The sequence below is a fragment of the Sapajus apella genome, unplaced genomic scaffold (genome assembly GCF_009761245.1).
Source record: "Sapajus apella isolate SASKATOON/1434 unplaced genomic scaffold, GSC_monkey_1.0 scaffold48, whole genome shotgun sequence".
In the NCBI taxonomy this organism is placed as follows: Eukaryota; Metazoa; Chordata; class Mammalia; order Primates; family Cebidae; genus Sapajus; species Sapajus apella.
This window is the reverse complement of record NW_022436988.1, coordinates 15347212-15359306: the sequence shown is the minus strand read 5'-3', so window position 1 is coordinate 15359306 and position 12095 is coordinate 15347212. Positions and strand designations below refer to the sequence as shown.

Below are 12095 nucleotides of genomic sequence, written 5' to 3'. Positions count from 1 at the left end.
ACGCCCAGCTAATTTTTGTATTTTTAGTAGAGACAGGGTTTCACCATGTTGACCAGGATGGTCTCCATCTTCTGACCTCGTGATCCACCTTCCTCGGCCTCCCAGAGTGCTGGGATTACAGGCGTGAGCCACTGTGCCCAGCCAATACGTTAAACTATGTTGCAGAGATTGCTTTAGGTCTGGGCTTTGCTTGTTTCCATATTGTATTTTTTAACCCTCAAATTTCTAAAATATGCAGAGATGGTCATTAAATCTCCGAATAATGATGACTTCAGAGAACCATTCTGGTAATATGATGAAAATGAAAGAATATTTGTCCAACATGTACTAAGGACCTTCTTCGTTTTAGACACATTGCTAGCTGCTAAAGATGCCAAAATGAATAAGACACACTTAATCCTAAGGGGTAAAAGACAAAGAAGCATACATATAAAATTATGTGCTCAGTACAGTATTAGAGACGTAATCAGTTGGTTGTTAGGAACCAGGAAGAAGGAGACGCAGGCCATTCTGGGAGCAGGCAGCAGGCAGAGTGGAGGTTCTGTTTTTCAATAGTGCATGCCCTGTGGGCGCTGCTCTTGTGGAGTTTTGTTTCAATCAAAACAAGTATAATTTTCCCCCTTTACTATTCTTCTAATGTTTTTCAGTAAGTAAGTACGAAATTATTTTGCCTCCATATAATTTCTCCCCGTGGAGGCTACCATGTCCATAACACCCAGAAACACAGTCTGCAAATGTCCCGTATTTCGTTCTTTGCTAAAAGCTACCACAATCAACCAAGGAGTGAATTGCACTATGGATTCCGTGGTGAGAGAACACTAGTATTCCTACATAGTTCACTAGTATTCCTACATAGTTTTAATTTCTCCTCCATAGTTTGTTTATATTTAAATCTTCAAAATGGGTTCAGAATAGAGGATGCTTTTAATTTTGTGGTCTCCTTGTGACCATGATTGAGATTGACGTGGTTTGACTTTTTAGGTGCTTCTCTGGTACATCAACTAAACTCAGTATTCAGAAATACTTCTCTTATACCATTGGCATGTTGTCACTATGAGGACACATGGTATTTGGTATTTGTGTCACGGGGCACTGCTGAACCACAGAGCCATCACTTGTTCTTTTTATTCATGTCTAGTGGATATGGTGTTATTAAGGATAGTTAATTGACAAAGAAAAGGTCATCTGAGATCATCTTCAGAAACTTCTTTAGCTCTTTCCAAGGCAATAGATTAACTTTTAAGGGATAAAATAATAATATGGTTGTTTGAAGATGTGTCTGATGGTCAAGGGAAAATCATGCAACATGAATGTGTATGTATGTGCATACACACACACACACACACACACACACACACACCCCTATTTCTGCTTTGCGTCTGAAGTTAATGTATGAAACTTGGCCGTATCTGGTCTCATAAAAATGACACAAAAGGGAAAAATACATCAGCCATAAAAAAGAAGCATTGCTCTATGTTCCAGAGAGCCTTTGACTTCCCATTCCATTTTTGTGTTTTTGCCATAATTATAAGCTTTCTCATTTGAGATTGAGTTCATTTTGGAATTCAGAAGTGTTGCTTCTTTATTAGGTAAAAACCCAAGGATGAACAATCAGAAGATTTTATTGCTTGAATAAGAAACCTTATGGCATTTAACTGGTGTTGAGCCCTGGCCATAGATGTCCATACTCTGGTCAGAGGTATGAGCTAGCCCTAGCTTCAGAGCATATCTTCCCACCTCAGAATTACAAGGTTGTTCATTGCCTCTATCAGTTGTGTTCTCATCCTAAATCAAGGAACTTAGAATCAGACAAGGAACTCAGAATGCAGACAATGCTAGCTTCTTTAGAAGAGATCATGAGCCTAACTTAGAAAGGTCTTTGATAGTAGAGAGTCATCACAGTTTATAGGAAAGAAGTCATGGCTTGCACAATTAGTTGAATTAATAGAAGCTGCCTTCAGCACATTATCTGCCTCTGTAAGATAGCTCCCCAGTTTTTACATTCAATTTTTGTTGGTTTTTAACCTATTTTTAATATTTCTGTTCTTCAAAAAAGTATTTGCTCATATTAACATCATGATGATATCCATTATCATGACTTCTATCTCATATTTTAAAGAAGTCCCAATCTCCGTAGTAAGATGAGAGAAAATGATTTAAGATTGGAAATCAAGAAACAGAAGTATTGTTACTGTAGGTAATCTAAATAATGGTTTGACAGTTCTTAAATCTGTTAATAGGCAAAATAACTGGATAAAAAATTATATATACAAAAAACAACTGTATTTTTATACATGAGTAACAGTATACAACATTTAAAAAAAATGCTATTTACAATAGCACAAAACCACAAGGTTCCCAGAAATAAATCTAACAAAATATGTGGAGTTCTAAAGTTTCATTATTGATGTGGCTTTCCTTTCCATGTCTGGAAAATTCTCCTGGATGATTTCTTTGATAATTTCTCTCTTCTAGCTTTGTTGTTGTTTATTGTCTTTTCTGGGGCTTCTGTTAGTTGTATGTTAACCTCCTGGATTTGCCTGCTTGACTTTTTTATTTTTTTTCAAAAATTTTTTTTTCATTTTGTCTTTTCACTCAATGTTTTTATAGATTTGCTTTCCCTTATGTGCTGGAATCATATTTTTAATCTTGAAAAGATCTGTTTGTACTGTTCCTATTTCTTTTTCAGAGCATCTTGTTTTCATTTAATAAATGTAATAAATTTTCCTCTTTCCCAGTTTATGCATTAGAATGATTTTTAAGTTCTATTCTCTGAAATATCTCTTTCCTTCAGGGTTGGTTTTTCTGTTTATATTTATCTTTCATATTTATTTGTCTTGGCTTTTCTTATCTGCTTGATGAGCCTTGCTTTGATTCACATTACGAAAGGGAAGTGGTGTATTAGTTTCCTATTGCTATTGTAACAAATTACCACAAGCTTTGTATCTGAAGAGAAGAGAAATTTGTTATTTTATAATTCTAAAGGGGAGAAATCTGAAATTAGTCTTACAAAACTGAAATGAAGTTTTTGGAAGGCTTGGCTCCTTCTGGAGTTTCCAGGAGGCGATATGTTTCCTTGTGTTTTCCAGCCCCTCCAGGCCCACGGCATTCCTGCTTGCAGTCCTGCGTTATGTCACCTTTCCTCTTGCTCCCGTCATTGTCACGTTGCCTTCTCTCTGACTCTAACACTGGAGGCCTCTCTCTGATAAGGACCCCCATGATTATGATTACCTTGGGCCTACAACGTAATTCAGGGGAATTTCCTATTTCAAAATCATTAATTTAATCACATTTGCAGAGTCCTTTTTCCCATATAAGGTAACATTTTGGGAAAAGGATGCATTATTTACTTTACACAGATAGGATAGTGATTTGTTGTGTAAATAGAGTTTCTTTTCCATCCTTCCTTCTAATATATCTCTCCTTGAGTCAGAAGTTAGAGTGAGTTATGGGTTTGTGGGAATAGATGTGTTAGAATTCAGGCCGCTTAGAGATGGAATGAAGAGAAGCTATATTTTGGAGTTGGAGAAGCCATACTGGAAGCCATGGGTTACCCCAGATTGTTGAATCCTTTTTTTGGAGGGAGAAGAGCCTTCTGTTTTCTACCTGGACTGTCTACAGTCTATAGGTTGGGGTGGGGGTCCAATCCTTCTGTAGGCTTATTGGGGGCTCTTGAAGGATTGGCTCATGAAGGTGAGGGTCCAATCCTTCATACAGGCCATTGGGGGCTCATCCTTATTTTCTCTTCTCACAGTTTTCTCCATCTTTATAGTACCAGAATACCTGAACCCAGAGTCTCTTGAGAATGTCTGGTAGCTAAATGGGCTCCTGGCTCTGCTGAAGCCTCCCACTAGCTCTGGCCTTCACAGCATGCTCCATTCCTCAACACCTCAGTATTGTCCTATTTTCTCTCCTCCAAAGTGGTGGAAAGCTCTTCTTAACTGATGAGTGACCCCAAACATGACTGTTCCCGTTGGCTTTGTTTTATACATGTATCATTTGATTTTACTCAGTATCACTGAACAGCTCACTAAATTGGTTAAAGGCGACTAAAAGCAGACTTTTAGAAAATGTGTATATTTGCTCTATCATTTTTTCAGCTTCATTGGGGGTATTACTGACAAATAGCTTCATATGTTTAAGATGTACAACTTGCTGTTTTAGCATACATATATACTGAGGAATAATGACCACAATCAAGCTAATTAACACATCCAACATCTGATAGCCTGCCTGCCTCCCTCCCTCCCTCCCTCCCTTCCTTCTTTTTTTTGCAGCGAGAACAGATAAGATTTACCCTCATAGCAAGTTTTAAGTATACAAAACAGTATTGTTAATTAGAGTCACATTGGTGTGTATTATCTCCAGAACTTATTCATCTTGTGTAATCAAAACTTTGTTATCATTTGACCAACACCCGCCAGTGCTCCCTGAAATGAGGATTTGCCGATTCTATTCTCTGTTTCTATCAGTTTTACTATTTTAGTTTTCATGTATAAGTGGAATCATATAGTATTTGTCTTTCTGTGTCTGGCTTTTTTCACTTGGCATACAATCCTCCAGGTTCATCCATTTTGTGACAAATGTGAAGATTTTTTTTAAGGCTGAATAGCATTCCATTGTGTGTGTGTGTGTGTGTGTGTGTGCGCACGTCTCATATCACATCACATACTTTGATGCATATTAATTTTTAAACTAATGGCCATTGAAATCAACTGGATGAATGAATGATAACTAAACATATTCATAGAAACCAGCCTACCATTTTCCTTTGCAGTTTTACATAGTGTTACAAAGGACCTTATTAAGAGCTTCCATTTGCATGGTATTGTCTTAATTTTTGGTTATTCTAGAAACAGAGCTTGAGACAATTTATTTGAGATGGCGGATTCTAGGAGAATGAAGTCAGGGAATAAGGAGAGTGAGACAGAAAAAAAGAATAACAAATAAAGGACGCCTTCTTGAGCACGTTAGTGCTAAGAGCAAGGGGAGAGTCTATTCCACTGAGGACCCTGGGTAATCTTTTAAATGTACCACAGAGTCATCCCATCAAAGAATGGGAGTCTACAGCCCTTAACCCTGGGCTTCCACCTTTTTGTGTTTGAGGGTGCTCCCTGAGGGCATCTGCCCCTGCATTTCCTGGCCACATCTGCACTTCCTGCATGCCCCTGCACTTCCTGCGCCTCCTGGACTTTCTGGTCACACCTGCACTTGGCCATGGCAGCCTTCTCTGGGTTTGGAGAAAGCCCAAGGTGGGAAAACTGCTTTAGGTTAGAATTGCGGCTGGGCTGCAGTCAGACAGACCAAAGATATCTCCTGGACCACAGTAAACCCCTTAACGGGAAAACCTGTAGCCACACATGCATGCAGAGCTTCTCATCTGCATTTTACTGCCTTGAATATGAACAGATAATCCCAGATTATCTGAAGATTAAAGCTGGCCATGAGAAAGACTAAACAAACAGATGACCATAGAGAAAAAAAGAACCTCAGGGCAAAAAGAGATTTAAGGAAAGCAAAACTGAAACATAAAAAATGATATAATATTCATAAAAGAACAGGCTGCTCTGAAAATGTAACAATCACAATAAGAAAGGGCTCTTAGAAATTAAAGTTTTTTAAAGACTAGCCAAATCGACATCAAGGATATCTTTCACAAAACAGAACAACAAGCAGAAACAAAAATAGAGTATAAAAATATATTTCAAAAAGCTAAGACATAGATGATCAATCCAAGATGTTCACTAAGTGATGTTCAAGAAACAGAAAATATAGTGGAGTAATTATCTGTGTAATAATGATAGTGAAGTCAGTGAAGTTACAGGGCTGAAGGGTGTAGGTCTACAGATTGAAAAGGGTTAATAAGTACCAGCATCACAAAAGGAAAAGGTCCATGTCTCCACATATCATTGTTAAATTTCAGAACAGAAGGCATAAAAGTGAGATCCCCAGAACTCCCAGAGGGAAATCAGGCCCTCTATGTAGGAACAAGACAGATTGGCATCAGACTTCAAATAATAAATGGTAAAAGAGAAAATGCCTTTATTACAACTATGAAAAGGAAAAATTACAAGTCAGACCGCTATACATAAGCCAATGTTCAATATTGCATAGAAATCTCAGGTTGGATAAGACATTACAAACATGCAAGGATTTGGGAAGTTTATCTTCTGTATTTCTTTGGAGGTTGCTGTAGATGTTCTTAAATAAAATGAAGGAATAAATATAAAAGAGAAATACAGAAAATTCATTGAACAGTGGATCTTCTCGAAGAGAGGAGAAGAAGGAAGCTGCACCACAGAGCTGTACAGTGAGTCTAGAAAGAACATCCAGTCCAGATTGGAACAGAAGTGGAGTGTGAGGATGAAGACCCTAGGTACTATCCATGAGAATTCTCAATAATGTTGGGAGGCAGTAAAAGCAGAAAATGCAAGGGAGAAAGAAGAAAATTAGAAGCCTCCAGAGAAACAAAAACTCTGCTAGAAACAAGATGTAGTTTTGTAACTTATTATCTGGTTGTGTTTTGAATAATGATTAGACTGTATGTATTAGATTTCATATTTTGAAATCAGTTTATATATAAAGCATAGAAAATATACTCATGGTTGTAGACACAACATAAATATTACCAACTTTCACCAAAGCGCAGATAACAGAAGTAAAAATTTAGATAATAGAGGTTGTGAGAATGAATAGGGCAATTGAAGGTTAGGCAGTACTAATATACTCATCCTATGAAGTGAGGAACTAAAAGATACTATATAATTTCTGGAAAAATAAAAGTTATTAGTTATTCTATTGAAAGTTATAGAAGTAACCAATAAAGGAATTAAAAATTATGACACAGCTATATTTTGAAGTGGGAGAGAGATAGTAAATGGTGTAAGCTAAATATTCTTTATAGCAGAAAATCAATTGGTTGTGAATAAATTAATTTATGAATTATGTAAAGGTATGAAAGTAATGATCATCAGAGTTGAAAGCAGATAACTGAAAGAGTAAAATGTGTCTACCTCTGGGGAGTGACTTGCAGATGGGTAGTTGTAAGTTGCAACTTAATGATTTTATTAAGGGCACTTCTATACTATTTGGTTTGATTACATGTATTTTTAAATTAAAACAAACACTTGAATGGGGAAAGTTTGTAAAGAAAACTTTTGGCAATGCAGTGGTCTAATTGTTCTTTTTCTATTTGCATCAACTTTTCTGATCTGTTCCACAGAATTAGATTCTGTGGTCTGGACAAATTTCTGACCAATTAATTCATCATCAATTTTTTTCAGATAAATTTGGAGATAGTTAAAAGACATTTCTGGTCTGTATCTGATATTTTGGAATGCAGCTATCTTGCCTCCTGTAAAACATTTTTGATACCATCATTTACTATGTTCTCATGAGAATGGTCAGTAAGATACATCTACTGTTGGTGAAACAAAGGTATATACATTTTAGGGTTAAGGAGACAAGTATAAGTATCATTTGGGTAATTACTATCATGAATAGTTAAGGTAGCATAGGGAAACCTTATCTATCTATGGCACATAGACACTTTAACAAAGATTTACATTTATGATTACACTGTAAGGAATCATTTACAGGCATCGTTTGTTTTGTCAATATAGAGAGTACATTACCTAATCCCCATCATATAGTTGTCTGCATCAGTAGTGAGTTGAAGATATCAAATCTAATAGAAGGATTAGGAACAATGTGCTAAGAAACAAAAATTGCATGGAAAACCAAAATATTGGTGGCAATCAAAGACAGATTGAGTCAAAATTTTCATAATAAATCTTGAACATCCTGTTGATATGTAATTTTATGATGCAATAAAATTTTAGGAGAGAAGCAAAATTACAGGCTTTCATAAAATGACATTATTTCAGAGAGATAATTTGCCAATACATGGGAATTAACTCCATCTGGATGAATCCAACGTGTGCTTTTTCCTACTAATGTTACTTTGGATTTCTTTTGTATTGACATGTTAGCCAAATCAGGGTTATTGGTTCAGCTGGCAACTGCTGATAAAGTAAAGCAAAATTAATAATGGTCTTAAGTATTTTATTAAAAATTTAAGTAAGTGTGCTAGTGACTGGAGTCTAAGCCTCTGTAAATAATTTCTGTGCTATCTAGAGCAATAAGCTTTTGTTAACTAAAAGACAGTGCTGTCTAATAGTACAGAAAAATGAAATCAGAGGATCTGAGTGTCAGCTCTGATTGCTACTTGCAAGATTTGTGAACTAAAGCAGATACTTCATCCCATCTTTTTGAATGCCCATTTAATCATTTTCAATGGAAAGATAATACCTACATATTTATAAAGATTTTAAATAAGTCTGTGAAGCTACTTGTAAAATTTTGAAGCAAGTAGAATATATGTACACATATATACACATATAATGGTTTTCTAAAATGTAGAATCGAAATGCAGAGTATTATTTAACTGATGTGGTTTGTATTAAGCAGAGAATTTTCATCAACAGCATCTACTTTATTATATATACTCAGTTGTAATCACACAGGACTGGGAAAAATTCTTTCCTTATTACGTGAAATTGGTATATGCTATATACCCATATTCAAGGCATCTTTTACTGGACAAACAACAAAAACCAACCAAAAACCCTTTATATAATTTTCCTCTAATAAAAGGAATACATATTTTCTGATTTCTCGGATCACATTCTTAGTTAAGTGTCTGCCTCCTTACTGGCTATGCCTTTGCTTTGGAACTGCATGGAATAAAGGTTAGGTCATAAATATAGTTCTGTATCCATGGCAACATGCATTTCTGGTTCAACATTTTACAGGTACTTATTTTCCTTCTAGTACTTAGGTGTGTGCTAGGGGATAAATGGATATTTATTTACTGGAATAAATCTAGTAAGCTCAATACTGCTGTGGTAGCAGGGGAGGAGACCAGAAGCTGGATAGCTAAGCTAAGCATTAATAGGGACCATTAAATTATTAGGAGAGTCAGATGATGGTCAGAAACTCAAGTAGATCAGTTTTAGGTTAATGAAGTCAGATCAAGAGGTCAAGGAGTGAACTTCAAGAGCCCAAGTAGTTAAAGCAAGAGAATAAAAAGAACATAATTACAGAAAGTCAAGAATCTAATCACAAAACAATTTGAGGAACAAGTGGTAACCTTAATTTAGGAACAAGCATAAGGTCAGAAATTCAGATCAGAGATTGAGGGTAACAAAAAATTTTAGTCAGGCAGATGAGCCTGATGGGACCATGACCAGAATTCCTACCTGTAAGCCTGTCTTGGAGGCAAGATTCATTTTGACTTGGGTGTATCCTTCCTTCGCAGGGAATGATCCAATCAGTAGGTGGGAGAATGCAAGCTAGTGCTTGAGGTTACATGGGATAGAGAGGATGAAAGGAGTTTCTGGACCTTTTAACTAAAGGAAAACAATCTCATAAATTATGTACCTCATCTACTATCAGGTGACTTTGTTCTGTACACTAGATAAATACAACACGCAGCTAGTAAGCTACCAACAGTTTTAACAGGCATTGGAAACCCGTTGAATACTGACTAGTAGAAGTTACATAGACAAAGCTTTTTAATTGCAGAATGTTTTTAGAAGAGCTGTGAGTAAAATTGGGTGGAATATTTGGTATTAAAAATTGTCAATCTCAAAATATATTTGATGTTTATTAGTATTCAGTGAAAAAATTCACATAGCTATTTTAAAATATTAAGCTAATGAAACTACGTTTACTTTTTAAATTGTTCATCTCTAAATTTACTTATTGCATTTTTCTGTAGGTTTTGAAAAGCTGTTGATATTCATGGTTTTGATCTAGGTAGTTTTTGTTCCTTAGTTTATTTTAAACACTGTTATGATTAGGATCATTGTGTCTGTAGCTAAATGGTTTTATATCTAAGATGAATAAGTTTTCTCAAATTTCATAACTGTCCAGTTTTACTGGATGCAAGAATATAATGTTGACAAGAATTTAACATTATATTTAGTAATATGAATTCTTAAAAATGTGGTAGTCTAAATCCTTCTATAAATTAACTTATAACCTTTATTTTTATATTATATCATTGTTCTCATGTGTGTGTGTAATAATCATGTATTATGATTCTGATGTCTGTAGGCCAATTTTTATTACAGAGCTGTTTATACCTTTTGAATATACACTTGAATTTATTTAAGAATAACCTTCTTATGTTAAATCTTATAAAAGCCTCAGCTAAAGGAACCCAAAAATGTTAATAGAAAGGTAATTTTAAATGTTGAAAAGGGATAAATAACTTAAAATTAACAATTATGTATTTTATATTTTTAACCAGAGGCAAATAATATTACCATGAACTTAGTCAGTGCATTTTTTCTTGTTATTTGCTTTGGCTTTACCCATACAATTTCTTTTTATATTAGATGAATTCATTTTATGAATAGAGAAAAAAACACAGCAAATAAGAAGATCATGTACAAAAATACAAATTATTACAGTAAATTGAGTGATTGTTACATAGTCCCATGGGGTTGCTATGTTGATGTGAAAGTCATCTAAGATGCTTTCACAAGTGCAGGGATTAAGAGCAAGGTAACTCCACTCTCTCCTGACACTGTAAACATAATTCAAGGTAATCTGACACTGACGATATCTTGGGGAGCCCCATCGGCTCAGTAAAGTTGTCCTTTTGAGGTCCAGTTGTCTAGCGAGGATACTGTGCTGCTGTGCTGGAGATATTCAACGCCAACACCTTAATGACATTAGAGTGATCTCCTTTCTCTGCATGTATTTAAAGTAGTAGTTGCACAAAGCGCACACAGTCCACCAAAAAGTGCACATGATCGGAGGGAAATGCCATTAGAAGTCATGGTAAGGGAGGGCTCACCATGATGATTCCGACTGAGGCAGCCACTGGAATCCACTTGATAGAGGGACAGCACTTTCCTTTCTTTCATTGGCTCATTGTTAAAAATTCATCTATTTGCGTCCCAGTGTTCCAGATTGTCTTATATTTAATTAAGCAACCAAAACTTTGGGATACTTTACTTTAGTCATGTCCTGCAGCTGTTGGCACAGTAATTAGTGTTTCTGAATGATACTCATATAATATGGGTGGGTGGTTACAACCTTAGTGTGTAGTGTGTTTGGGTCGAGCAGCTAATACAGAACTGGCAGAAAACCCAGGTCGAAAATCTGCTTCCCTGGAAAGAAGTACAGAAAGTGGAAAGGGTGTTGAAAACCTGCTCTCCAATTACTTGAATGTCATTCTTTATAAAAGTAGTTTTTTAGTGAAGAAGAATTCAGCCTGAATTTCATTCTTCTTCGAAGGCCAAATAGGTTACCTGTCACTCCTGGAAACTCTGTCAAGAAAATAACTTGAAGTGTTTCTAGATGCTGCAAATAACATATTCCTGACACACAGTCCTTCTGTTTGTGAGCCCTGATGTTGCATCAGAGTGAGTTATAGATAATGTACCATATTGGATTTTTAATATTGATCTTTTGCATTTTTCAGGATAAGTTTATTAAAAGTGCAATTTGAAGGTAGTTTTGTTTTAGTGTCATTATTCTCAAGTGGAATATTTCTACTTTCATAATACTATTTGAGTCTAGAATATATATATATACACACATATATATACACACACATACACACATATATATATAGTGTTTCTATTACCTTTTAAATCATTTAATTTATATAATAAATGCTTCTACATAGCTATTTTAAGTGTAGCAGATATTTCATTTGCAATTTTCAAAAATAGGCCAATGTGTTATGAACCTTCTTTTTTTCTTTCAGTTGTTATGGAGTTTTTAACTCACTTTCTTTAAGACCTATTTTTAATTAGATGATTGGGGTAGTTCTTTTAAAATAAAACTAGAAATTTCAACGTTAGTTATAAATCTTTAGCAGTAACATTACTCACACAAAAACAAATGTAACCATTAATGCCTTCCAGTTCATATGACTCATAACATGTTCTAATTCTCCTTTTGAAGTTTTTGCCCTTCAGATAAGCATATAAACTGAGTGCTTTTCTTTTGTATTTTCACTTTCTTTCCCTTTCTTTCTTTCTTTCTTTCTTTCTTTCTTTCTTTCTTTCTTTCTT

General features: G+C 35.3%; 1 protein-coding gene across 11 annotated transcripts in view; it reads left to right on the top strand.

The window, feature by feature from the left end:
- Positions 1-12095, top strand: part of CEP112 (centrosomal protein 112) — a 641834-nt gene that overhangs the window by 294295 nt on the left and 335444 nt on the right. The window lies entirely within an intron of this gene.